General features: G+C 44.0%; 1 pseudogene across 1 annotated transcript; it reads right to left on the bottom strand.

The window, feature by feature from the left end:
• Positions 1–452: 452 nt before the first annotated feature.
• LOC309835224 (sal-like protein 4) lies at positions 453–20,252 on the bottom strand (annotated as a pseudogene). Its single transcript has 4 exons — positions 20,170–20,252; positions 17,864–17,936; positions 11,203–11,395; positions 453–3,695 (listed from the first exon to the last, which is right to left on the bottom strand). The product of its transcript is annotated as a sal-like protein 4 (transcript).
• Between the last annotated feature and the right edge of the window lie 3,832 nt (positions 20,253–24,084).

Below are 24,084 nucleotides of genomic sequence, written 5' to 3'. Positions count from 1 at the left end.
AAAAAAAAAGTACATTCAAAAAAGAAGAGAAAAATGGGTGTAGTGTTGGGAGAATACAAAACAGGTCCCTAAACAGACGTCCATTTACCAGCATACAGTCACCCCAGAAGTAAGTACACAGTACCCACCTACCCACTCCCAACCCCCAAACAGGCAAAACAGTTGTCTTCTCCATGGTGGTTCAACACCTTCCAACTTGAAATAGGTGACAGTCTTTGGAAACAGTTACTCTAGGTTGTACAAAGGTTTTATGTATATAGTTTGTTGCAAGTAACAAAAGTACTCTGCAAGACTCGCTTCTTTCCAAAATTAAAAAAAAATTACTAGTCTGTATTTGTTTTAGTATGATTTTTTTTCTTTTTGTTTGTTTGTTTTTGCAAAGCAGCATAGCAACATTGTGACTGTAGGATGTGCCTGAGGTTGCGATCACAACTCAAAACATTATTTGCACATCAGGAAGAAAACTGGAGGAGATGGGGATCTTTAAGGAAAACAAACAAAAAAGGTACAGTTCTAGAGAGGTCATTGCACTGCTCCTTCGACGTGCGCTCTCCTGTAGCGTAGCTGGTGGCCATCTTGTTTTCCTCTGGGAAGTGAGGGAACTGGTGTTTGGGGATGCTGTCGGCAGCTCCCGGCTTCTCCATCTCGGCACTCATGGCCGACTGGGAGCCGTCCATCTTGGAGGTAGCAGTGTTATTCACCACAGACCTGGCCCCCAGCGACACTGGGAGGGTGGGAACGCCACCACACTGGATCACGGAGATTTCGTTGGTCTTCATGGCCAGGTCACCGTTGAGCATCGTGGTGTACTGGTTCCACACAACAGGGTCCACCGTCACTGAAGGGGCCAGGATTTCCTTGGGAAATATCTCGGGGACCCTCTTTCCGTCCGTTCCTAATAGAGCCATGGTGTTCTCCATGGCCAGCTTCCTGCCACGGCGTGCTGAGCTCTTGTTGGCCCCATGCGTCATATAATGGACCTTCAAGTTGCCTTTGGTGGTAGAAGCTCGCCCACAAATGTTACACACGAAAGGCTTCTCCCCAGTGTGAGTCTGCTCGTGAATCTGAAGCGCGCTCGCAGGTGAGAAGTTCTTCCTGCACCTTGTGCAGCTGTGCTGCTTGGCCTGTCTTCGGGGCTAGACCGCTAACAAGGGTGTCATACCTGCAGACATGGTCGCAGGACCAACAAATGCACCAGGAACTTCAACTTTGACATAGGTTGGCTGGGCTCAGATAAATGTCGGTGGGCCACTGCTCTGACCTTTCATCTCCGTGCGGCTGTTCTCGGAGCTGTCCACTTTGCCACCAGCATCAGGAGACTTGGACTTGACACTCTCCGCTTGGCTATTGGCTGGGGAGACTGCCTGGAAGGACGTGGTCTCCAGGACATCTGGACCTCGGCTCAGATACTCCTGGTGCCCCATCACCGAGGAGGAAGAGTCGTTGGTCAAGCCATCACTCTCCACGGAACCATTTTCTCGGCTGCTCTGTCGCTGCAGGACAAGACCAGCGAGACCCGCCTTCCCCAGGGCATCTAGGGAAGCCACCGAGGCCAGCCCTAGAGTAGGTGATGGCGAGTGGATGCTGGGAAGGGGCATGGGGAGCTTCGAGGGGCTGCCGGGGCCTCCTGGGAGCAGACGTCATCTACATCGATGCTCTCGACATCATCACGACAGACAATGCTTGTACTGACATTTTCATCGACCATCATTGGCTCGGGACCCGCAAAGTCACAGGGATTCTCCGGCAGAGGCGTGTTGGGAATCTGACCGCCCGTGTGCATCCGAATATGCTGCTGCAGCGTGACCGCGTTGGTAAACTTCTTCTGGCGGATGGGGCACGAGTGCTGCGTCTTTATGGACGTGTTGGTCCAGTGCACCCCAAAGTGCGTCTTCAGGTTGCCTTTGGTGGAGAAGGCTCAATCACAGATCTTACACTGGAACAGCCTCTCCCCGGTGTGGGTGCAGTAATGCATTATGAGGGAACTTTGGCAGCTTAAGACACGGTGGCATATGAGACATTCATTGGGATCGGTGGTGGTCTTGTTGATGTTCTCCACCAGCTGCTGAAATTTCAGGGTCTCTGACCCCAGCTCAGGTGTCCCACTCCCTTGGAAGCCACCAACCCTCAGGGAATTATGGTTTAACCTCACCCCGGGTAGGATGGATCCATCCTCACTTTCCGGAGAAGGCCTGGGCTGCAGATTGTTGGGCAATGGGCCACCATGAGGTCCTTGGGGTTAGTCCCCAAAGAGAGATTCTGAGGTAGCCCTACATTGGGGGTCCCCATCGCAAAGATGGGCTCTCAGAGAGATTCGTCTATGGAGACAGGGCCAGAGAGCGCGTAGGGAAGGCCACTGCCTGCCGTCATCTTGTCATGAACTTGGCAAACAGCTGGGGGTTTGCCTTCACCTGGGGATGCCGATGAAAGTGCACCTTGAGGTCGTCCTTGGTGGTGAACCAGTGGCCGCAGGCAGAGCACACGAAGGGTCTCTCTCCAGTGTGGGAGCGGAGGTGGATCTGCAAGGAGCTATCAGTCCCCAAAGCCTTGCTACAGTACTTACACTTGTGCTTGTAGAGGACTTTGTCCTTGGGTTTGACATGTACTGGGGAGACACTCGGTGGCTTCCTTTCCCTTTCTTGGACGGGTCTAATGCCACGGCGGAGAAGGGGCTCTGGAAGAGCACAGAGCCTGGGGCCTGAGGTAGCAACACCCCCGAGGGGCGCGACAGGACACTGGGGAGCACCTGGGTCCCATCTGGCTTCAGGGAGAAGGGCGTTAGCACCGGGGACGCGGAGCTGGCAACGGAAGGGATGCTGGTGTGAGGTAGCTTGGCTGGTTTCAAGGTGTTCAGGGGGCAAAGCTGGGCTCCCCGCTTTCCGGATGAGTAGAGCCACAGCCGCCGAAGCCTGCTGGGACACGTGGCCGCCCAGCGTCTTCAGGGAGTCGGCTCCGGCCACGCCGCTGGAGTGGAGGGCGTGGGAGGTCCACAGGTTCACCTGCATGCAGATCTGCTCCGCGAGCTGGATCGGCTGCTGCTGCAGACACAGGATCTGCTCGAGGACCCAGGGGATGCTGCTGGCGCCGGGCAGCAGGGCTGGGGGCGCGTCCGCGCTCCGCCGGTTCACGGCTGCCTCGGTGCCCCGTAGTGCTTGATGCGTGACATTGGTGTTGGCCACTTTGCCTTTGGGTAAATAGCTTATGTCCTGAGGTGTGGGTGGCAGGGCGGCCTCCGTCTTGAAGTACACGACGGACTCTGCCCCGGCTTCTCCTTCGTGTCCCCTGAGCTGCCATCATCCTCTCTGTGACCATCCTTCCTGCTTGGGCTGTGTGACTGGTGGCTCAGCACAGCCCCGGAGAAATCTTCTGAAGGCACCGGCCCCTCGCTGTCGTTCATGATGAGGACAGGTGGATGTTTAGTGCGATTTTTCTTATGGTCTAAGAACTCTGAGAAACTGAACAACTTGGCACGGCGTTTCTCACAGATGTGAGTCTCCTCCCGCCGAGGCCTCTTTATCCCTGCTCGGTCCACAGTCACGTCATCGCCACCCCCTGGGGAGTTCATTGGAGCACCCGGCTCCCCCGCCGCCGGCGCCGCGTATGCACGCTCCGGGGCCCCCTGCTGCGGCTGCTGTCCTCCTGGTCGCCCTGGTCCTCCTCCCAGGTGATGTGTTGCGGTTTCGCCTGCTTGGCGCCTCAACGTGGTGCGAGCATCGGGGCTCCTGGAGAGCCGCGGTTATTTGCCCACTCTGCCACAAATTCCTGGAGCTGGGAAATTCGCCCCCCTTCGGCAGGAACGCGCATGTCCCAGTAAATTCCTGATGCTGTCTTTAAGTTCTTAATTTGTGTGGTAGGTAGAATAATGCCTCCTCAAATATGTCTGCATCCTAATCCCCATTGAACGTGGCACATTACATGGCAAAGGCGAATTAAGATTGAAGATGGGGACTTCCCTGGTGGTGCAGTGGTGAAGACTCCACATTCCCAATGCAGGGGACCCGGGTTTGATCCCTGGTCAGGGAACTAGATCCCACACACATGCTGCAGCTAAGAGTTCGTAGGCCACAACTAAGGAGCCTGCAAGCCTCAACTAAGGAGTCTGCCTGCTGCAACTAAGGAGCCCTGGAGCAACCAAATTAATTAATTAATTTTTAAAAAAGATTGAAGGTGGAATCTAGGTTTCTAATCAGCCAACCTCAACATAGAGAAATTATCTTGAATTATCCACATGGGCACAATGCAATCACAAGAGTCCTTAAAAGTAGAAGAGGGAGGCAGAAGAGGAGACAGAGTCAGAGAAAGAAATGTGACAATGGAAGTGAGTCAGAATGATGTGATGTGAGAAAGGCTGAACGTGCTGGCTTTGAAGATGGGGGGAAGGGACCAGAGCCAAGGAATGTGGGCAGCCTCTAGAAACTGGAAAAGGCAAGGAAGCCGATTCTCCCCTGAAGTCTCTAGAAGGGAATGCAGCCCTGCCAACACCTTGATTTTAGCACTGGGACCCATTTTGTACTGCCGACCTCCAGAACTGTAAGATAAATTTGTATCCTGTAAGCCACTAAGCTTGTGGTAATGTTAGAGCAGCAAACAGAAAGCTATTACAAAACCGCATCTAGATTCCAGGAGATGTTTTGCAAGACTGATGGCCCTTTTACTTCACTTCCTCACCGCCTCTCCCTCTCTGATTCTATAAAAGAAACTGGCATCCAGACCCAGATAAGATGGTTTTTCAGAGACACTAGTCTGCCATCTTCTCAGTCTGCCAGACTTCCAAATAAAGTTGTATTCCTTTGCCTCAACACCTCATCTCCGATTCGTTCGCCTGTCGTCCAGCGAGCAGGGCGAGCTTGGACTCAGTAACAAATTTGGCTTAGCCAGCCAGGAGCCTTGCTGCTCATGGCTAGCCGGCCCCGCTCAGGGAATATTGGGGCAGGGCCCTAGCAGCTGCCAGGACCATTGTCCTGAGGAGCTTCCTTTCAAAGTTCCCTTGAAGCGGCACCAGCTACCCCAGCACTTGGCAGTTGAGGCAAGGAACCAACAAACTTCCATTTCGGGAACTTTGGTTCCATCTGGGGCTACAAGTCGATGGACTCGATTCGATTCTGGAGGGTAAGTCACTCCGGCATGCACGCTAGGAACATATTTCCCCCTCAGTCTGGGTTTTTCCTTTATGGGAAAGCCAATCTTTCCTAGCAGGGGGGTACCCTGCTAGAGGGGGGAATTGTTGTTGGACTCTACCTGATTCTGGGAAGCGGTTCACTGGGAACTAGTTCATTGGTTTTGTAGGGTAAGTCTACCCGATTTGGGAACTGGTTCGTTGGTCTTGTCTTGGTTTTCTCTTGGTTTTGTGTGCATAAGTGCTAGAATTTGTACCTTTTGTGTTGGAATTTGTCTGCGTCTTTTCTGTCTTGGTGTTATCAAACTTTTAAAAGTGGAAAATATCTATCCTGAAGGAGAGCCCTTTGGGGAATATATTAGATAAATGGGCAAAACATACCCGTGAGCCTATGACTAAGAAAGACATGATGTATTATTGTAATAGGGTGTGGACCCAATATATGTTAGGATCAGAAGAACGATGGCCCCTGAATGGCTCACTCAATTATTACACAATCTCACAGTTAGAAATGTTCTGCAGAAGAGCAGGGAAGGACTTCCCTGGTGGTGCAGTGGTTAAGAATCCGCCTGTCAATGCAGGGGACATGAGTTCAAGTCCTGGTTCAGGAAGATCCCACATGCTGCAGAGCAACTAAGCCTGTGTGCCACACCACTGAGCCTGCGCACTACAGCCCACAAGCCAAAACTACTGAGCCCGCGTGCCACAACTACTGAAGCCCGCGCACCTAGAGCCTGTGCTCCGCAACAAGACAAGCCACCGAGATGAGAAGCCCGTGCACCACAATGAAGACCCAACACACCCAAAAATAAATTAATAAATATATAAATTTATTTTAAAAAAAAAGAGCAGGGAAAAGAGTTGAGATTCCATATGTAGGAGCATTTATGCTATATTGCATCAGGAGGAAAAGGAGCCAGAGGGCTGCCACCTTATGGTTCAGGGGTCTGAAAGGAAACCCAAGGGGAAACCTGTTCTACAAGTGAATAGAAAAAAATGAGAGTAGGGACATGTTATTTCAAAACTGAAACCCCCCTCCAGCCTATTCAGCTCCCCCAGTGGCCGAGCTGGCGGCACTGGCAGTTGTTGCAACTGCCCCCTCCCATGCCGCCAACATATTCACTGCCTCCTGTTTCCCCTACCCAAGGGGATCAAATAGAAGTTTCTATGGTAACCTCCGGGGCACAGGGACCTGGTTTAGTATCACCATCTAAGACCAGACAGGGCACCCAATTTGGACCGGGAGCCACTTATGCAGCAGGGCAATTTTCCTTGCCCCAATATCTTGTAAGAGGCCATTAGACTTCCTTGCACTTGAGGCATCGGATTCTGATTTCCCCACGGGGGGCTGGGTAACATTGACAGCGGGGAACAAATTGCTTGATTTTCTAATAAATATGGGAGATCTTAAGAGGCTTGTAAACAAAGGGGAAACAAAGTCATCCCAGGAGAAACTTGCCTGTATCTTTGAGATACAAATGTCCTATCTAGTCTTCTCAAGAACCCTTACCTCTGCCATCTTTTTAAAATGCAAATTTTGAAAAAGCGGGTACAGTAATTTAGAACTTGACTTGTTTTCCATAAATATTAGTAGAAAGGGTTTAGCCATCTAGACAAGCCATCTAGACAAGTGAGCTTGATTTGTTCCATCTGCCAGAAAACCAACTTTAATCCTCTTTTGTAAACTGATGGGTTTTACATGGCTGTACCTGACTCAGGGCTGAAATTTTGAAATGAGAACTACGATGTCTCTCTGTTTGTTTGTCTTTGGATAACATTGCTGAGGTTAATCTGTAAATGAGCTCTATTTAATTGGCTTAAAGAAAAGTAAGCGCTTACAAACCAAACCATTCTAAATACAAGAGAAATTAAGCTAAATGAGTTTCAGGTTCATGTGAACTGGGAAATACATAGTATTAAATTAATACCTGGTATTAATGTTTAAGTTTGTTGATCTAATTAATATAGACATGTCTTTAGAGCCAGCAACATTAAGTATAGTACTTTCACTGCATCTAGGTTTAATAAAAGTTCAATGAAATCTTGTTATATCTGTTGCAAATTTGTCAGCAAGAAAAATAACTTGATATGATGAAACTTTAAATATAAATGAGATAAGAGCTTTTAGGTAAACCATAAGAATAATTATGTTCTAAAAATCATCTAAAATAGTTTCTCCAGATTTTGGTAACTATTACTTGCCTCTTGGTTGTCACTGGAAATTAAGGTTTTTAAGAATCGGGGATTCTAATTTAAATATATAATTAAAGCTACTGAAAATAATAAGACATTAAAAAAAAAACCCCCACCAAATCCAACGACATAAGAATCACACACCATGATCAAGTTGGACCCATTCCAGGGTCACAAGGATGCTCAATATATGCAAATCAATCAATGTGATACACCACATTAACAAAAGAAAAGACAAAAGCCACATGATCATCTCAATAGATGCAGAAAAAGCATTTGATAAAATTCAACATCCATTCATGATAAAAACTCTCACCAAAGTGGGTACAGAGGGAACATATCTAAACAAAATAAAAACCATTTATGACTAACCACAGCCAACATAATACTCAATGGTGAAAAGATGAAAGCCTTCCTGCTAAATTCAGGAACAAGACAAGGATTCCCACTCTCACCACTTCTATTCAACATAGTATTAGAAGTCCTAGCCACAGCAATCAGACAAGAAAAAGAAATAAAAGGTATCCAAATTGGAAGGGTAGAGGTAAAACTGTCACTGTTTGTAGATGACATGATACTCTATATAGAAAACCCTAGAGACTCCACACAAAAACTATTAGAACTAATAAATGAATTCATCAAGGTAGCAGGATACAAGACTAATATACAGAAATCTGTTGCATTTCTTACAATTATACTAAAATGAAATATCAAAAAGAAGATAGTAAAAAACATTTAAAATTGCATCAAAGCAAACAAACAACAACAACAACAGCAACAAAAAAACTAGGAATAAACTTAACCAAAGAGTTAACTATAAAACTGAAAACTATATGCTGAAAACTATAAAACATTGATAAAGGAAATTGAAGATGACTCAAAGCAATGGAAAGATATCCCATGCTCTTAGATTGGAAGAATTAATATTGTTAAAATGGTCATACTATCCAAAGCAATCTACAGATTTAATGCAATCCCTATCAAAATACCCATGACAGTTTTCACAGAACTAGAACAAATAATTCTAAAATTTATATGGAAGCACAAAAGACCCAGAATTGCCAAAGCAATCCTGAGGAAAAAGAAAAAAGCTGGAGGCATAACCCTCCTAGACTTCAGACAATACCACAAAGCTACAGTAATTAAAACAGCATGATGGACTTCCCTGGTGGTCCAGTGGTTAAGAGTCCATCTTGCGGGGGCTTCCCTGGTGGTGCAGTGGTTGAAAGTCCGCCTGCCAATGCAGGGGACACGGGTTCGTGCCCCGGTCCGGGAGGATCCCACATGCCGCGGAGCGGCTGGGCCCGTGAGCCATGGCCGCTGAGCCTGCACGTCCAGAGCCTGTGCTCCATAATGGGAGAGGCCACAGCAGTGAGAGGGCTGCGTACGCAAAAAAAAAAAAAAAGAATCCATCTTGCAATGCAGGGGACACCTGTTCGATCTCTGGTCACAGAACTAAGATCCCACATGCCACAGGGCAACTAAGCCAGGGTGCCCCAACTACTGAGCTCGCGTACCACAACTAGAGAGCCCATGTGCTCTGGAGCCCACGTGCCACAACTAGAGAGAAGCCTGTGCACCACAATGAAGAGCCCACACATCGCAATGAAAGATCCTGCGTGCCACAACTAATACCCGACGCAGCCAAATAATAAATTAAAAAAAAAACAGTTTAAGAAAAAACCAAACAAACAGCATGATACTCGCACAAAAACAGACATATAGGTCAATGGAACAGAATAGAGAGCCCAGAAATAAACCCACACATCTATGGTCAATTAATCTACAACAAAGGAGACAAGAATATACAGTGGAGAAAAGACAGTCTCGTCAGCAAGTGGTATTGGGAAAGCTGGACAGCTACATGTTATTCAATGAAATTAGAGCACTCCCTCACACCATTTAAAAAAATAAACTCAAAATGGTTTAAAGACCTAAATATGACATGACATCATAAAACTCCTAGAAGAGAAAATAGGCAAAACTTTCTCAGACATAAATTGTAGCAATATTTCCTTAGATCAGCCTCCCAAGGCAAAAGAAATAAAAGCAAAAATAAGCAAATGGGACCTAATCAAACTTAAAAGCTTTTGCACAGCAAAGGAAACAATCACCAAAATGAAAAGACAACCTACGGAATGGGAGAAGATATTTGCAAATGATGCAATGCAACTGACAAGGGGTTAATATCCAATATATACCATCAGCTCATACAATTCAATATCAAAAAAACCAAACAACCCAATCAAAAAATGGGCAGAAGACCTAAATAGACATTTCTCCAAAGAAGACATACAGATGGCCAACAGGCACAGGAAAAGATGCTCAACATTGCTAATTATTAGAAAAATGCAAATCAATACCACAGTGAAGTATCATCTCACACTGGTCAGAAAGGCCATTTTCAAAAAGTCTACAGATAATAAATGCTGGAGAGGGTGTAGAGAAAAGGGAACCTTTGTACACTGTCAGTGGGAATGTAAATTCGTGCAGCTGCTATGGAAAAGAGTATGAAAGTTCCTTAAAAAACTAAGAATAGAGTTATCATATGATCTAGCAATCCCACTCCTGGGCATATATCTGGAAAAGATGAAAATGCTAATTTGAAAAGATACATACACTCCAGTGTTCATAGCAGCACTATTTATAATAGCCAAGACATGGAAACAACTCAAGTGCCTATCAACAGACAACTGGTTTAAGAAGATTACATATATATATGTGTATATATATATATATATATATGATACACACAATGGAATATTACTCAGCCATAAAAAAGAATGAAATATTGCCATTTGCAGCAACATGGATGGATCTAGAGGATATCATACTAAGTGAAGTAAGTCAGACAGAGAAAAACAAATATTATATTACTTATATGCAGAATCTAAAAGAGAATACAAATGAATCTATATACAAAACAGAAACAGATTCACAGACATAGAAAACAAACTTATGGTTACCAGAGGGGAAAGGGAGGGGGGAGGGATAAATTAGGAATATGGGATTAACAGATATAAACTACTATACGTGAGATAGATAAGCAACAAGGGTTTTACTGTATCACTCAGGGAACTATATTCAATATCTCGTAATAACCTATAATGGAAAATAATCTGAAAAAAAAGTGTGTATATAACTAAATCACTTTGCTGTAACCTGAAATTAACACAGTATCAACTATACTTCAATTTAAAAAGTGGGGGGGGCGGGGGCTTCCCTGGTGGCGCAGTGGTTGGGAGTCCGCCTGCCGATGCAGGGGACACGGGTTCGTGCCCCGGTCTGGGAGGATCCCACATGCCGCGGAGCGGCTGGGCCCATGAGCCATGGCCTCTGAGCTTGCGCGTCCAGAGCCTGTGCTCCGCAACGGGAGAGGCCACACAGTGAGAGGCCCGCGTACCGCAAAAAAAAAAAAAAAAAAAAAAAAAAGTGGGGGGGCGGGGAGGATAGAAAGCTAATACAACTTATAAATGCTCCAACTATTGTACTGAGTAGTCCAGTTTTCCCCATTCGGTACTATTCCAGCCGTTTGAATGTGAAGCAGAGAATTGGTTTTCTGTATCTTGCAAGGCTTGCTTATAAATCTACATAAGGCCCACAGCTGGCAATCCTTTTGTTATTTGTTACTTCACCTGTCCAAATCCAGTGAATTAAGAACCTTTTTTCCAGTGTCTGATGCTGTTTTTAACATTAGCAAATCTGTACAAGCTGCACAAGGACATTGAATATTAAATTCTTTAAAATTTCTTTGCCAAGTTTCACTTAGTTCACGATGATTATACTCTCCAGGGATGTTTCTGTCTCTTCTGTTAACATGGAGGATGTCATGTCATCTATTTGTGAAAGAGAACCGCTCTTTGTTCTTTTTCTCGGCAAAGCTCCTCTCCTACTGCCATCACGAGGCACTAATGGGCGCTCAGCCTCCTCATGGTTGCTGGCCCTGGCACCACTGTTTGGCTCAGATATGGGCAATAAGCCAGCTCTTCCCTGGTACTTCTGAACCTGGGGCCTGAGAGCAAGTGTTTCAATCTCTCTGATGGTGAAGTAGTGAAATACTGGGGATAGAAACGACGAGTGTCTCAGCTGAAAGAATAAAGCTGAACAGAGGAGCAGGGAAAAGCGAGAGAGCAAGAGAGGAAAACCTCACATTCTGAGTTCTTGGCACCTCTTATGCTTGAGGCACAGCTTAATCGAAGACCTTCCCAAAGCTTATTTATATGAGCAAATAAATTGTTTTGTTTGGATTTGGTTTGGTTTTTGCCTAGCTTAGTTTGAGTTGGTTGGGTTTCAGTCAACTGGGTTTTAGTCTGCAAGGAAAAGAATCCTGATGAGTACTGACAGGGGTCTATAAAACTCAAGTTTTCATTGATCTTGCTTCTAACCATGAGTTAGGGGTTTCCAGATCTGCTAAAAATGCCACCAAATAATTATCACTATTATACATTCTTTGGACAATTTTCAAAGTCCTTTCACAAGTCAATTTTATTCTGGTATCTTGTTTTCAGTAATTTTCAAGAGTGTTTTATAGAACCATGTTTACTGAAAGTGATTTATTAAAAATAAGGTTATAAGGATAAAAGTTGGGAAATGTTGAACACTATCTCTTGGAGAGTCGCAATACAGATGATCATATTAAAGTCTCTGAGAAGTGTTGTATTAAATAAAACTGATCAGATAGTTTACAAAAATAACTGATGGATTTTAAATGTATAAAAAAAGTTCAAGTTCACTTATAAGTAAACACAAATTTTAAAACTATCACTATTTAAACCAGATTGGCAAATAAAGAAAATCATGTTACTACACTGTTTTGGGTAGGATATGAGGAAACAGGAATTTGCATGCATTGTTGAAGGCAATGTAAATTGCTATATTATCTTCGGAGGACGACTGACAATATTTATGATAAAAATACACACAAACTTTGACTCCCTCCTTCTGCTTACAGAATATTATCTTATAGATATACTTCTGCAATTGCATGAGAATATTCATTTCAGATTTTTTTTTCTAATCAAAGACTTGAAATAACCTAAACGACCACTATATTGCACTGGTTATACAAATTGTGATTCAACCATATAGTGGAATAGTATGTGCCCATTAGAAAGAATGATATAGATCTAAACCAAGATTTCAGCGGCACCATTGCTGCTCTGGGCTAGATAATTCTTTATTGTAGGAGATTGTTCTGTGCACTGTAGGATATTTAGCAGCACCCCTGAACTCCACCCACTAGTTGCCTGTGGTACCCACACCCCCCAAGATGTGACAATCAAAGATGTATCTAACATCATCCCCAGTTGAAAACTACTGATCCAAGTGAACCAATATTTCCCCCGAGATATATTAAGTGAAGAAAGAAAGATGCAGAAGTGTGTTTAGTGTGCTACCACTTATGTAAGCTATTTACCTATATCTAGCTATATATTGATTAAATAAGATGCTTATAGATGTATACAATGATTCTGGAAGAACAAGAAACTGGTACAATTCTTGATTTTGTGAAGAACTGGGGGACAGAAGGTGAAGTGAGAAGAAATCTTACTTTTCATTTTATGTGCTTTTCTACTGTTTGAATTTTTATCATGTGTTGAATATATATGCATTACTATTCAAAGAAGCCTAGAAACTGGTTTAACTTTGTTTAACCCAACAGCTCCTAAATTATATAATTCCATGATCTTCCCCCCTGAATAACACGCAGAATGTACTTTAGGAAACATTTCCTTGGTTCCCTTTCATTGTATCATTTTTGAGGATCCAATAGTTTTCTTATTTGAGTCTAGGAAGTTACTAGTTTTAGAAGGTTTTGATCTGAGAAGTACAGAGAAGCCCATTTGACAAACTTGACTTAAGCAGAACCACTGTAATTGAGTTCAGTTATGCCAAATGGCTAAAAGTTTATTAGTCTTGCCTGCCTTCCAAAACCCTGCTGATGCAAATTAAGTTGTTCTTTCCATACAGCATTTACTTTTAGCTGGCCTGAAAAATTTTCCCTCCTCTGTTTCTTATAAACATGGTTTCCAGTTGTTCTGTGGTGATGCTCCAGTACTTGCTTGAATCCTTGCTAAACTCTGCTGTTTAAGATGGAAGGTGGTACCTTCTTATTAGAGTAAACATTTACTAAGGGTATAGTAGGTGTCCAGTACCATAAAAGGCACTTTGCAAACCCTGTCTCTGTTACAACAACCTTGCAAATGTGATATTATTGTTCCCATTTTTCTGATGAGGAAGATGAGGTTCCAAAAGTCACTTGCCCAAGGTTACTCAGCTTCAGCCCAAGGTTAACCTTCAGCCCAAGGTTACGCGATGGGTCTAGGATTCAAACCCACCTCTTTCACCCTGGAGAAAGCCTGCACTCTTTCTGCTGAATTCTGATTCCTTACCCTATCCCGCTATCACAGGTCTTCTGTTTCCTCAAGAATAATTTTTCTGCTACTTTAAATGCATCTCAAGCAAGATTTTTCCAATTCTTCAAGGATTGTGCTAAAGGCAGTCAGAGGTTGGTAAAAATGCTACTTCTGTATCCCATAACAAAGCCTGTGTTGTCAAGAGTCAAGTCTTATCCCCTGTCATGTGTTATATTTTGAAACAAATTTGTAAGACCACTGACACCCCCCCCACCGTCTGAGCCTATTATTATTTTAATCTCTGCTGAAGAGATACAACTGCCCAAACTGATTAAATTAAAATGCAATTTAGGTTCAGAAAGTTGCATGTCTAAAGGAATAAAATGTACAGTTTCCATAAATGAGTTCCTAAGATTCTAGCTGTCCAAGGTACATTTGGGTGTCTGCAGCTATTTGCAAACTGAATTGTCTTTGTTCCCCAAGATAGGGATGATTTATTCATCTCTGCAGTAACCAATCTCGACCAAATATTCATTGCCCACCCAAATCTGTGTAACTTTTCAAAGGATTGAGATACAAATGCCTTTTGTTCAGCCACAAAGGACATCAACTGAGCCTAATGTTAATAGTTTCCTCGTGCAGTTACATTTAACAAGATACATAGTCCATTAGGCTCTTGTTTAAGGCCTTGGGCATAAAATGAAAAATTTTCAGCAATTAGTTTGGCAGAATTTCTGGCTCTTGAGGTCCCTGAGGCAACCAGTTAAAAATCAGTAATGTCTAACGAGATCATTTTCATCGTGTTTCTTTTCAATTCACTGTATCAGGCCTTTCCTTTGGTAGTTTTCAGCTATTTCAGTCCTCTTTTTAGACTGCATAGTGTTTTCCAAAGTATTTTCAGGAGGAAGCTAATCCCCAAAAGTGTTCTGCAATAACAGAGTTTCATAGTTAAATAAGTTGGGGAAATGCTGCATTCTATAGATATTTTTTGGATAGCTGCAACATGCATAAGCAAAATAAAGGCTCTGAGAGGTGCTATAATAAAGAAACGTGTTTAATTTGTTTTAATCTAATTTCTCTGAAATTTGTTGAACCAGAGATGACCCCTCTTCTCCCTCTCTCTCTAACACCCATTAAATCTCACAGCGAATTTATTTACCTTTGGAAAACACTGACATTGGTTACTGCAAGGTCAAGGGGACAGTTTACTCCTTTAACCCTTTCTGTAGTGAGACAATTGGGAAGTTTGGAGGATGCAAATTCACGGGAACTCCAGACTTCAAGTGAGACTCATGGCAGGGTGCCTGCTGTGTAGACATTTGCTAAATGTTCACCGAATGAATAATTCCTTCTGTGGAAAAATGAACTTTATTGTGTTAGATCAGCTTTAGATTTACAGAAAAGTTGTGAATCTAACGCAGAGTCCCCTTATACCCTGCACAAGGTTTTCTCCTGTATTAGCATCTTCTGTTACTGTGGTAGATTTGTCACAATCAATCAATACTGATATGTTATTAACCGAAGTTCATACTTTAATCGGATTTCTTTTGTTTCTACCCAATATCCTGTTTCTGTTCCAGGACCCCATCCATGACACGAATACATTTAGTCGTCATGGCTTCTTAGGCTCCTCCTGGCTGTGACAGTTTCTCAGACTAGCTTGTTCTTTTGTCACCTTGACAGTCTGCAGGAGTACTGATTACAATGGTTCCTTTTAATTTTCCTCTTCCCCTTGCTATTTAATTGGTGGAAATCAACCATTGGGGTGCCCTTTACAGTTTTTGCATAAACCTGTGAACAAACTCTTCCAAATGGGAGATGAAGGACCCCTGGATTGGGAGAGCCAGGAGCACAAGCAAATGCTGAACGAACCAGGGTGTGGACAGCATTGCAACTGGTATACTATTCTTCTTGTTTGTACCACCTTTTTTTGTTTGTTTTGTTTTGTTTTATAATTTTTATTGGGGTAGAGTTGATTTAAAATGTTGTGTTAGCTTTAGGTGTACAGCAAAGTGAATCTGTTATACATATACATATATCCACTCTTTTTTAGATTCTTTTCCCATATAGGCCATTACAGAGTATTGAGTAGAGTTTCCTGTGCTATACAGTAGGCTCTTATTAGTTATCTATTTTATATATAGTAGTGTGTATTTGTCAATCCCAATCTTCCAGTTACCCACCGGTAACCATAAGTTTATTTTCAACATCTGTGGTTCTATTTCTGTTTTGTAGATAAGTTCACTTGTAGCCTTTTTTTAGATTCCACATATAAGTGATATCATATGCTATTTGTCTTTCTCTATCTGACTTACTTCATTCAGTATGACAATCTCTAGGTCCATCCATGTTCTTGCAAATGGCACTATTTAGTTTTTTTATGGCTGAGTAATATTCCACTGTATATATGTGCCACATCTTCTTTATCCATTCCTCTGCTGATGGACATTTAGGTTTCTTCCATGTCCTGGCTATTGTCAATAGTGCTGCAAGGAACATTGGGGTGCATGCATCTTTTTGCTTGCACTGCTTTGCTTTTCTGCTTTCTCCTTTTTTATCTTCTTTTGTTACTAGCAGGTGCCTTGGAGGTGCGGAAATGAGATTTTTCAGCTTTTCACATCCCTCAGTGACTCCCCTTTAGTTTACCTCTCTCCTCTGTATCAAGTGCATACTCGGAAAAAACAAAGCCCACTGGGATTTGACTTTGGCAAACTCTTGTGCTCCTGTGGTCTTCATCTCTGGTCTTCATCTTAAAAAGGAGAAATGCCTTGCTAGGCTTATTCTGGTATTTTAACCATCCCTATGCCTGTGCCTAGAAATCTTGCTATGAGGTTCCTAGGCTCCAAGGATAAAACCAGATCTTTTCTGATGTTACCATCACTGGGGGTTTTCTTTCTCTCAAAAAAATAAGATTTATGCTAATCAAGTGAATGTGTATACTTCTTAATTTCTATTTTTAAAAATAATATCCTCATCTTTTTTCCATGGAGGCTTTCCTTGTTGATTATTATAGTCTTTTAACATTAAGGTTTTACCACTGAAATTGCTGCTTGTTTCTTCATAAGGGATTCAGTGACTTCTCGTAGAGAGACCTCACTCCTCACCTCATGTGCTGGAACAGGCAAATTTTGCCAGGAGTTTTGAGTTCATCTCTGTCAACTGGTCAGTTCCTCAGTTGAGTAAATACTAGACTGTTTCAACAACATTTGCTCAATTAATCATCTTCTCTAACTGGCGTTATTGCTTGTTTGGAACAAATTTCTTTATGACTTTGCTTAGTCTTCTCACTGCCTCCCTCTTTCCCTTTCTTTCTCTTCCTCATTTACTTCCACCTTGTTTTCTCTCCTCTGTGCTGAGCTCAGGTGTGATTACGTCCAATAAAAATCAAAGTGTGAAGAATGGTGTGCACTCTGTAAAGTTCTCAGGCAGTATTTGCAGTTTGTTAATCAGAAAGGATTTCTGAACTGAGGCTGTTTTGGGGGATGGGGTAAGGGAAGAGGTTTGGTCGGGTATTTCTGCTGCTATTTGCTTATGCTAGATACGGGTAAACTATTTTTGCAAAGGGCCAGACAGGAAATATTTTAGGCTTTAGGGGCCATACAGTCTTTATTGCAACTGCTCAGTTCTGCCGTTGTAACAGGAAAGCAGCTGTAGACAATACGTAAGCAAATGAGCATGACTGAGTTCAATAAAACTTTATTTATGAACACTGAAGTTTGAATTTTATGTGACTTTCATTTGTCACGAAATGGTATTCTTTTAAAAAATGTTTTCAGCTATTTAAAAATGTAAAAACCTTTGTTATTTCGTGGCCCAAAATAGGGGGAGAGAGAAATTTGGCCTGCAGATTCTAATTTGTCATCCCCTGGCTTATGTCAAGATTCCAAGATCCCCCTTATACCAGTCAACTAACAACCAACCGGAAACCAACCAACTACCAATCAACCACCAAATAAACAACAAACAAACCATGCAGCAGGGTTAAAGGAGGTAAGGGAAGGTGTCTTGTAGAGGATCAAGCCATCCGAGTTGATAAGGGGGAGGGTGTTACAGGCAGAGGGATTGAGCTGTGCCTTATGCCCTGTGCCTGCTAAAGCTAGAGGACAGGGCTAGCCAGAGGCCACTGATGCAGTGACATCGTCACCTCTTGGGCATGTTCACATTAAAGACAACTACCATTTATACGGTGCTCACTCACCGGGCGCCGGCAACTCTGCTTGAAACTTCTGATGGACTCTTCACTTTCTTGTGCAGTAGGTGTGGTTGTCCCTCTATGAGAGACACAGAACTGCTGAACGCCTTGCCAAAGTCAAACAGCTGGTGACAGAACCAGGATCCGAACTCCGGCTGGTTGACCCACAGCCTCCTTCCGTCCCCCGCTCCATGCAGCCTCTTCTAGGAAAGATCTCAGAAAATCAAGGCAGTTATCCTGCCGGAGTTCCCAAAAGCAAGCTTTATCATGCGAAATAGGAGACAGCTGGTAAAAACTCATCAGTATCTGTTAGGATCAGCAAAGGCTCTGAACTGCTGACTTCCTTCATCTGCCACTTTAGGGGAAGAGGCAAAGAGATGTAATGGGAAAGAACACCTGAGCTTGACTCCTGGCTCAGCTGTTTATTATCTGTGTGATTTACTTAGCTCCCTGAGCCCCAGTTTCCTTACCTGAAAGGTGGGGAATAAGAGAAACTGCCTAGCAGACTCATAAGAATTTAAAGAGACGATGCATGCAAACAACTGGCATAGTGCTTGTCACAAAGCAGGCACTAACTCAAGGCTGCTACCCTTCAAGCAGTCATTGCTCATTCATTCTATAAGCATCTATTTAGTGGCTGCTGTGTGCTGGGCACCGGGTAAGCATTGGGATAAACACATGAGTCAGACATTTCCTGCCTCCAAGGAGCTGACAGTTGGTAGAGTGACAGGCACATAAACAAATAAGTTTGACCACGTGCCACAGGAATACGTGGGGCCAGAGTGAGAGCACATATGAAGGAGTGGGTATTTCTAAGTGAACAGGTAAAGGGACACAGAATAGGCTTCAAAGAGGAGGTAGCCGTGTTTACATCCAGGCAACTCAAGCTAGCTGGTCCTGTGCAACTCCTGTGGCTGATCTCTCACCACCATAAATCTTGTCTCAGGGAAAAGATGAAAAAACAACCCACTTTTCCTAAAAGCATTTTAAAAATCTATGCAAATTTTGGAAAGCAAAACAGGAAGTCAAATTATAGGCAAGGAAAACACTCCTTCCTTAGCAAGTCTCTTTGCTTTGGAAGTTTCCTGCCAGGATGTTGACCAGAGAGAGAAACGGCCTGACTAAGAATCATTTGTTCCTCAGGAGTTTCTTTAAAAAGAAGCTGATTTCTTTATTTTCACATTCTCTGTGGCCTTGGGAAACACCTTCTACAAAAATAGAACTATCCAAAAGAGATTAAGGAGAAACGACTCCTTTCGGGTTTAAACTGTCCATATATGACAGTGGCATTACTGCCTTCGAGTCTGCAGAGTTTTTATATAAAGCACGTTACAGCGGGAGGGGGCTGGGACAGGCTGCCTGAGTTTGGGTTCTGGCTCCACCATTAAATAGTTATGTGACCTTGGGGCTGTTGGGAGAGATAAATGAGATGATACCCATACGGTGATGACCAGGCCACCTGGCCCAAGAAATGTTAACATTTAGTTATCATTTTGTTTCCCCTTAGAATCCATCTGTTATAGCCCATGAGGCTAAGCATGGTCTGTTCCACCTTCCCCGTGTGGTTCTGTGCTCCTGGTCACTCTGTCCTCTTCTTGGTTCAACACACGACATGCTCCCCCACTGAGTCTTCTCACCACTGTGCCTTTACCGTGACCAGCTCTCACCTCCCCCTTCATCTGTCTGACTGCTATTCATCCTCTGCATCTCAGCTCAAACAACTTGCTCAATGAAAACCTCCCTGACCTCCCAGCCTAGGTGAGGTGCCCTGGTGAATGTGCCCATACGTCTGGGAAGTTTTCCATTGTGACAATGTCACACTTGCAGTTACTTGTTCATGTCCAATTTCAAACTAGAACGTAAGCTACGAGAGGCTGCTGGCTCCAGGCATCTAGCTTAGTACCTGGAGTGTAATTATATTCTATAGATACCTGTTGACTGGGCAGTAGGTAAGCAGGTATTATTATCCCCCTCACAGAGGAAGAAACCAAGAAGCCCGTGAGTATAAGAGCAGACTCATGATCACACAGCTAGGGGTCTCAGGACCCAGGACTTGAATCCTGGCCTCTGTCTTGAAACACAGTGGTGCTTCCAGGAAAAAGCCCCAGCGACTGAGTTTAGAGTACTTGGACTCTCATTCATCTACTCTATAAATGTGCAGAAATGTCAAAAACCTACTATCATGCCACAGAAATATTGGAGCTGGGCCTCTCTTTCGATGAAAACCCTCTCTTTTCAGTCCCAAGCAGGGTCCTTTCTCAACCCTTTCCTTCTTACTGATAACACAAGTCCCAAGGATGTCTTTTGCTTACCTCTTCTTCCCAGGGTTCCGGCGACTCTTCACTGGGAGCCCCTTTCTTTGCTTAGTTTGAGGTTCAGAATAGTGTAGAGGCATGCATCCCACCCTTCAGTTTCATCCTCTGCTGTGATTGTGAGACAAGCACACAATCTCATTTTTATATATTTTTTTTGCGGTACGCGGGCCTCTCACTGTTGTGGCCTCTCCCGTTGCGGAGCACAGGCTCCGGACGCGCAGGCTCAGCGGCCATGGCTCAAGGGCCCAGCCGCTCGGCGGCATGTGGGATCTTCCCGGACCGGGGCATGAACCCGTGTCCCCTGCATCGGCAGGCGGACTCTCAACCACTGTGCCACAAGGGAAGCCCCTCATTTTTACTTTTAAAGGTTTTTACTGCTTGGTGGAAATAAAGTCACATGCATACATATACACATATACCTAAACACAAACACTGGGGAGGCAAAAAAACTTCAAGAAATCTCAAAAGTCTCCAGTAGTAATTGTCCCTGACTTTCATCTTTCCTGTCAGTTATCATTTGAGGGGACTGTCCTGGATGCCCCCATCCCCATCCACATGCTCATGTGGCTGATGGGGGAAGGCCAAGATCAGGCATGGTGCCCTAAGTTCACAGAGGAAGGCTTTGTAATGAAACTCAAAATAGGAAAGAAGAGAGATATTTAAAAAGTATAATAAAGACCTAGTGGGTGCTAATTGCAGAGATTAACCAGAAGATGATATCTTTAGGGAGTGCCACCAGTGAGGAGGGGACCATGTGTGGAGATGGCCTAGCTAGAGAAGTAGTAACACTGACTCCTTGGTGGACTTACTTCTCCCCACAGAAGAGCTACAGATACTTCCTCCAGATCAAAGACAAGGAGGAAAGCCCAGGAGTTGTGGGGGAATGGGAGGAATCAAAGCAAAGGAAATACAACCTTTCACAGATTTATATTTTCACAGTTTTCTTCCCATCCTCGTCTTACATTTCCTTGGGACAACTGGTATACCCTATTCCATCACTCTTTTCTTTCTTTTTTTTTTTTCCCTTGATGGTGGACCTTCTTCTACTTACCAGGTTGTCATGCAAGATACCCAGATAACCCTGTTAGGGTGAAACAATAGGAGCCAATCAATTGGTTTAAGTGTTCTAGACCCAAGTTTCATTTTGCTTCAAAGCAATAAGCAAGGGACTTCCCTGAGGTCCAGTGGTTAAGACTCCATGCTCCCAACTCAGGGTGTCCGGGTGCGACCCCTGTCAGGGAACTAGATCCCGCATGCTGCAACTAAGAGCCCACATGCCGCAGCTAAAGGATCCTGCATGCCGCAACAAAGATCCCACATGAAGCAACGAAGATCCCGCATGCTGGCAAGCCAAGACCCAGCACAGCCAAATAAATAAATATTAAAAAAGAAACTTATTAAAAAAAAAAGCAACAAGCAAGTCCCTTCCCTCCCAAATCTCACCTGCAGCATATAGGAAAAGTCAAATTAGGCATTTCTGATGCAAAATTGTCAGGGGGCCCGGGTTCGATCTCTGGTCGGGAACTAGATCCCGCATGCACGCGACAACTAGGAGTTCGCATGCCACAGCTAAGGAGCCCACGAGCCGCAACTAAGGAGCCCACGTGCTGCAAGTAAGGAGCCTGCTTGCTGCAACTAAGATCCGGCACAACCAAATAAATAAATAAATATCTTTAAAAATTTGTTGGAGTAAGGAAAGAGGAATGAGAGAGATAGAGTCTTTCTCCTGAGAGACATTCATCTGAATGTCTTTTGTCGGCTTGAACAGTAGGGTCATGTGGTATAGCCCCCGTCCCTGAAAAACATGGCGATTCCTAGGAAATGTTCTATCCATGTGGACCAATGATTGAAGGAGTGTTACGTAAATAAAAAGAAAGGGGGAAGCTATATGCCCTTCCCGTCAAGAGCAGAAACCAAGCCTTCATCTTCTTTATATCTCCACAGCATAGTGTAGGGCTTGGCGTGAGAGAGCGTATCAATAAAGGTCTGTTGAACAGAAGAAAACTTTGGAAATGAGGAGAGCTGAGAGCACTGTGATTTGATGCAGGTTGAATGACTGCTGGGAATGGCCTTTGGGAACAGAAGAGGAGGAAGAAAAGATTAGGGGAGCTGACTGGAAGTGTGTGTTCACAAAAGGGGAAAGCGAGTTTCGGGAAATTTATGTGAGCAGGAAATTAGGGGAGGATCATGACTTCCAATACCCAGGGCCACATGTAGTGTAGCCTGGCCTGATTGTGTGGACGTGACCTGACCCAGATAGCAAGACCTTATTCCTCAGTGACAGAATAGATGAGGCAAAGGACTGTTGGTTGGGCTGGACAGAGGATGTAATTAAGAAGTAAATCTGGTATCAGCTATAAAATTGGAACTGCAAAAAGCACTATCAGTGGCTTCCCTGGTGGTGCAGTGGTTGAGAGTCCGCCTGCCGATGCAGGGGATGTGGGTTCGTGCCCCAGTCTGGGAGGATCCCCCATGCCGCGAAGCAGCTCGGCCCGTGAACCACGGCCGCTGAGCCTGCGCGTCCAGAGCCTGTGCTCCGCAACAGGAGAGGCCACAACAGTGAGAGGCCTGTGTACTGCAAAAAAAAAAAAAAAAAACTCTATCAAAGTAAGTTAAGTAATGAGACTATGTACTTCTGGGGATGTTCAATCACTGAGTATGTTTTAATCAGACAAGACACCATCAAAGAAGGATACCAAGGAGAATGATGGAGAGAGCTGTTAGGAAACAGTGTGGTCTTTGGAAAAGAAAGTCTTCGACAAATTGTGAAGACAATGAAATGAAGGAGGAGAGAAGATAAAGAATATTTTTAACAGAGTGAGTGAGAGAAAATAGAACAGAATTTTATTTTTTATATTACTGAGGATTAGTTTGACTTCAAGTAACAGAAAATCCCCCAAAGAGAGGCTTATACAAAGTATGAGATTATTTTTGTCTCCTGTGATGGTCCAGTTAGGCGACCCAGGGCTGGTGTGGAAAGCGCTTCAAAGTCCTCAAGGCCCCAGGCCCCCTCGGCCTCCCACTCTGTCATCCCTAAGAGTGGTCAGCCTCCTCATGGCCCAGGATGGCTGGGTCCTGGCAGAGGGGCTGGAGAAAAGAGGGCAAAGAGCAGACACTGGGTGTCTTGTAAGGAAAATTCCCAGGCACTGCCGCATGATACTTCTGTCCCCATCTCATCAGTCAGAACTTAGCAACAGGGAAGCTGGGACATAAGGTGTGGTGTCTGAGAACCCATATCCCCAGCTGAAAAACAAGGGATTCTGTTACTGAAGGAGATTTTTAAAAATGGATATAGGGGCTTCTCTTGTTTTCTCTGCTACAGTGCCATAAAATATATATATATTTTAAAAACCATGGCTAAGAGGTTGTATCTTCATAATAGCTGAAAATTATTCTCCAGATCTTAATGAAAATGATTTTTAAAGTGAAGATTCCATCCTAGAATTTTATCTTGAAGCTGATTAGCCTTGAGACATAATAATCCCCTCACTTGCAGATAACACTGGATTTTACTCCACGGTCAAGGCTGTCTAAAGCAGTGAGAGCAGTTGGTTTGTCCAGGTCTTTATGACCCTGGCTTACTAACTCTTTCTCAGAGTCACTTTTAAAAGGAAAATAAATCCATTATCATCATTACATTGTTAAATTCAGTGAACTGTAAACCAACAATGTGAGCCTCATGGAAACCTGTCCTCACTCAGAAGCACAGCTTTGCAGTAACTGCCACACTGCGTTCCTTTGGTTCTGAGCTCCAGCAGCCAACTCCCTTGGTTTACTTTGTGTTGTAGCCCATACTAGTGCATCTCTCCCCTCTGCTGTCCACCCTGCCCACCAATGCCTGAAGACTCTTCCGAGGGCATTGCTGACAACGTGGAACTGTGCTCACCATGTAACTAACATATTGTGCTCCAG

The sequence above is a fragment of the Grampus griseus genome (genome assembly GCF_964374135.1).
Source record: "Grampus griseus genome assembly, chromosome: 17".
Taxonomy (NCBI): Eukaryota; Metazoa; Chordata; class Mammalia; order Artiodactyla; family Delphinidae; genus Grampus; species Grampus griseus.
The sequence above is the reverse complement of the archived record's forward strand: the minus strand, read 5'-3'. Positions and strand labels throughout refer to the sequence as shown.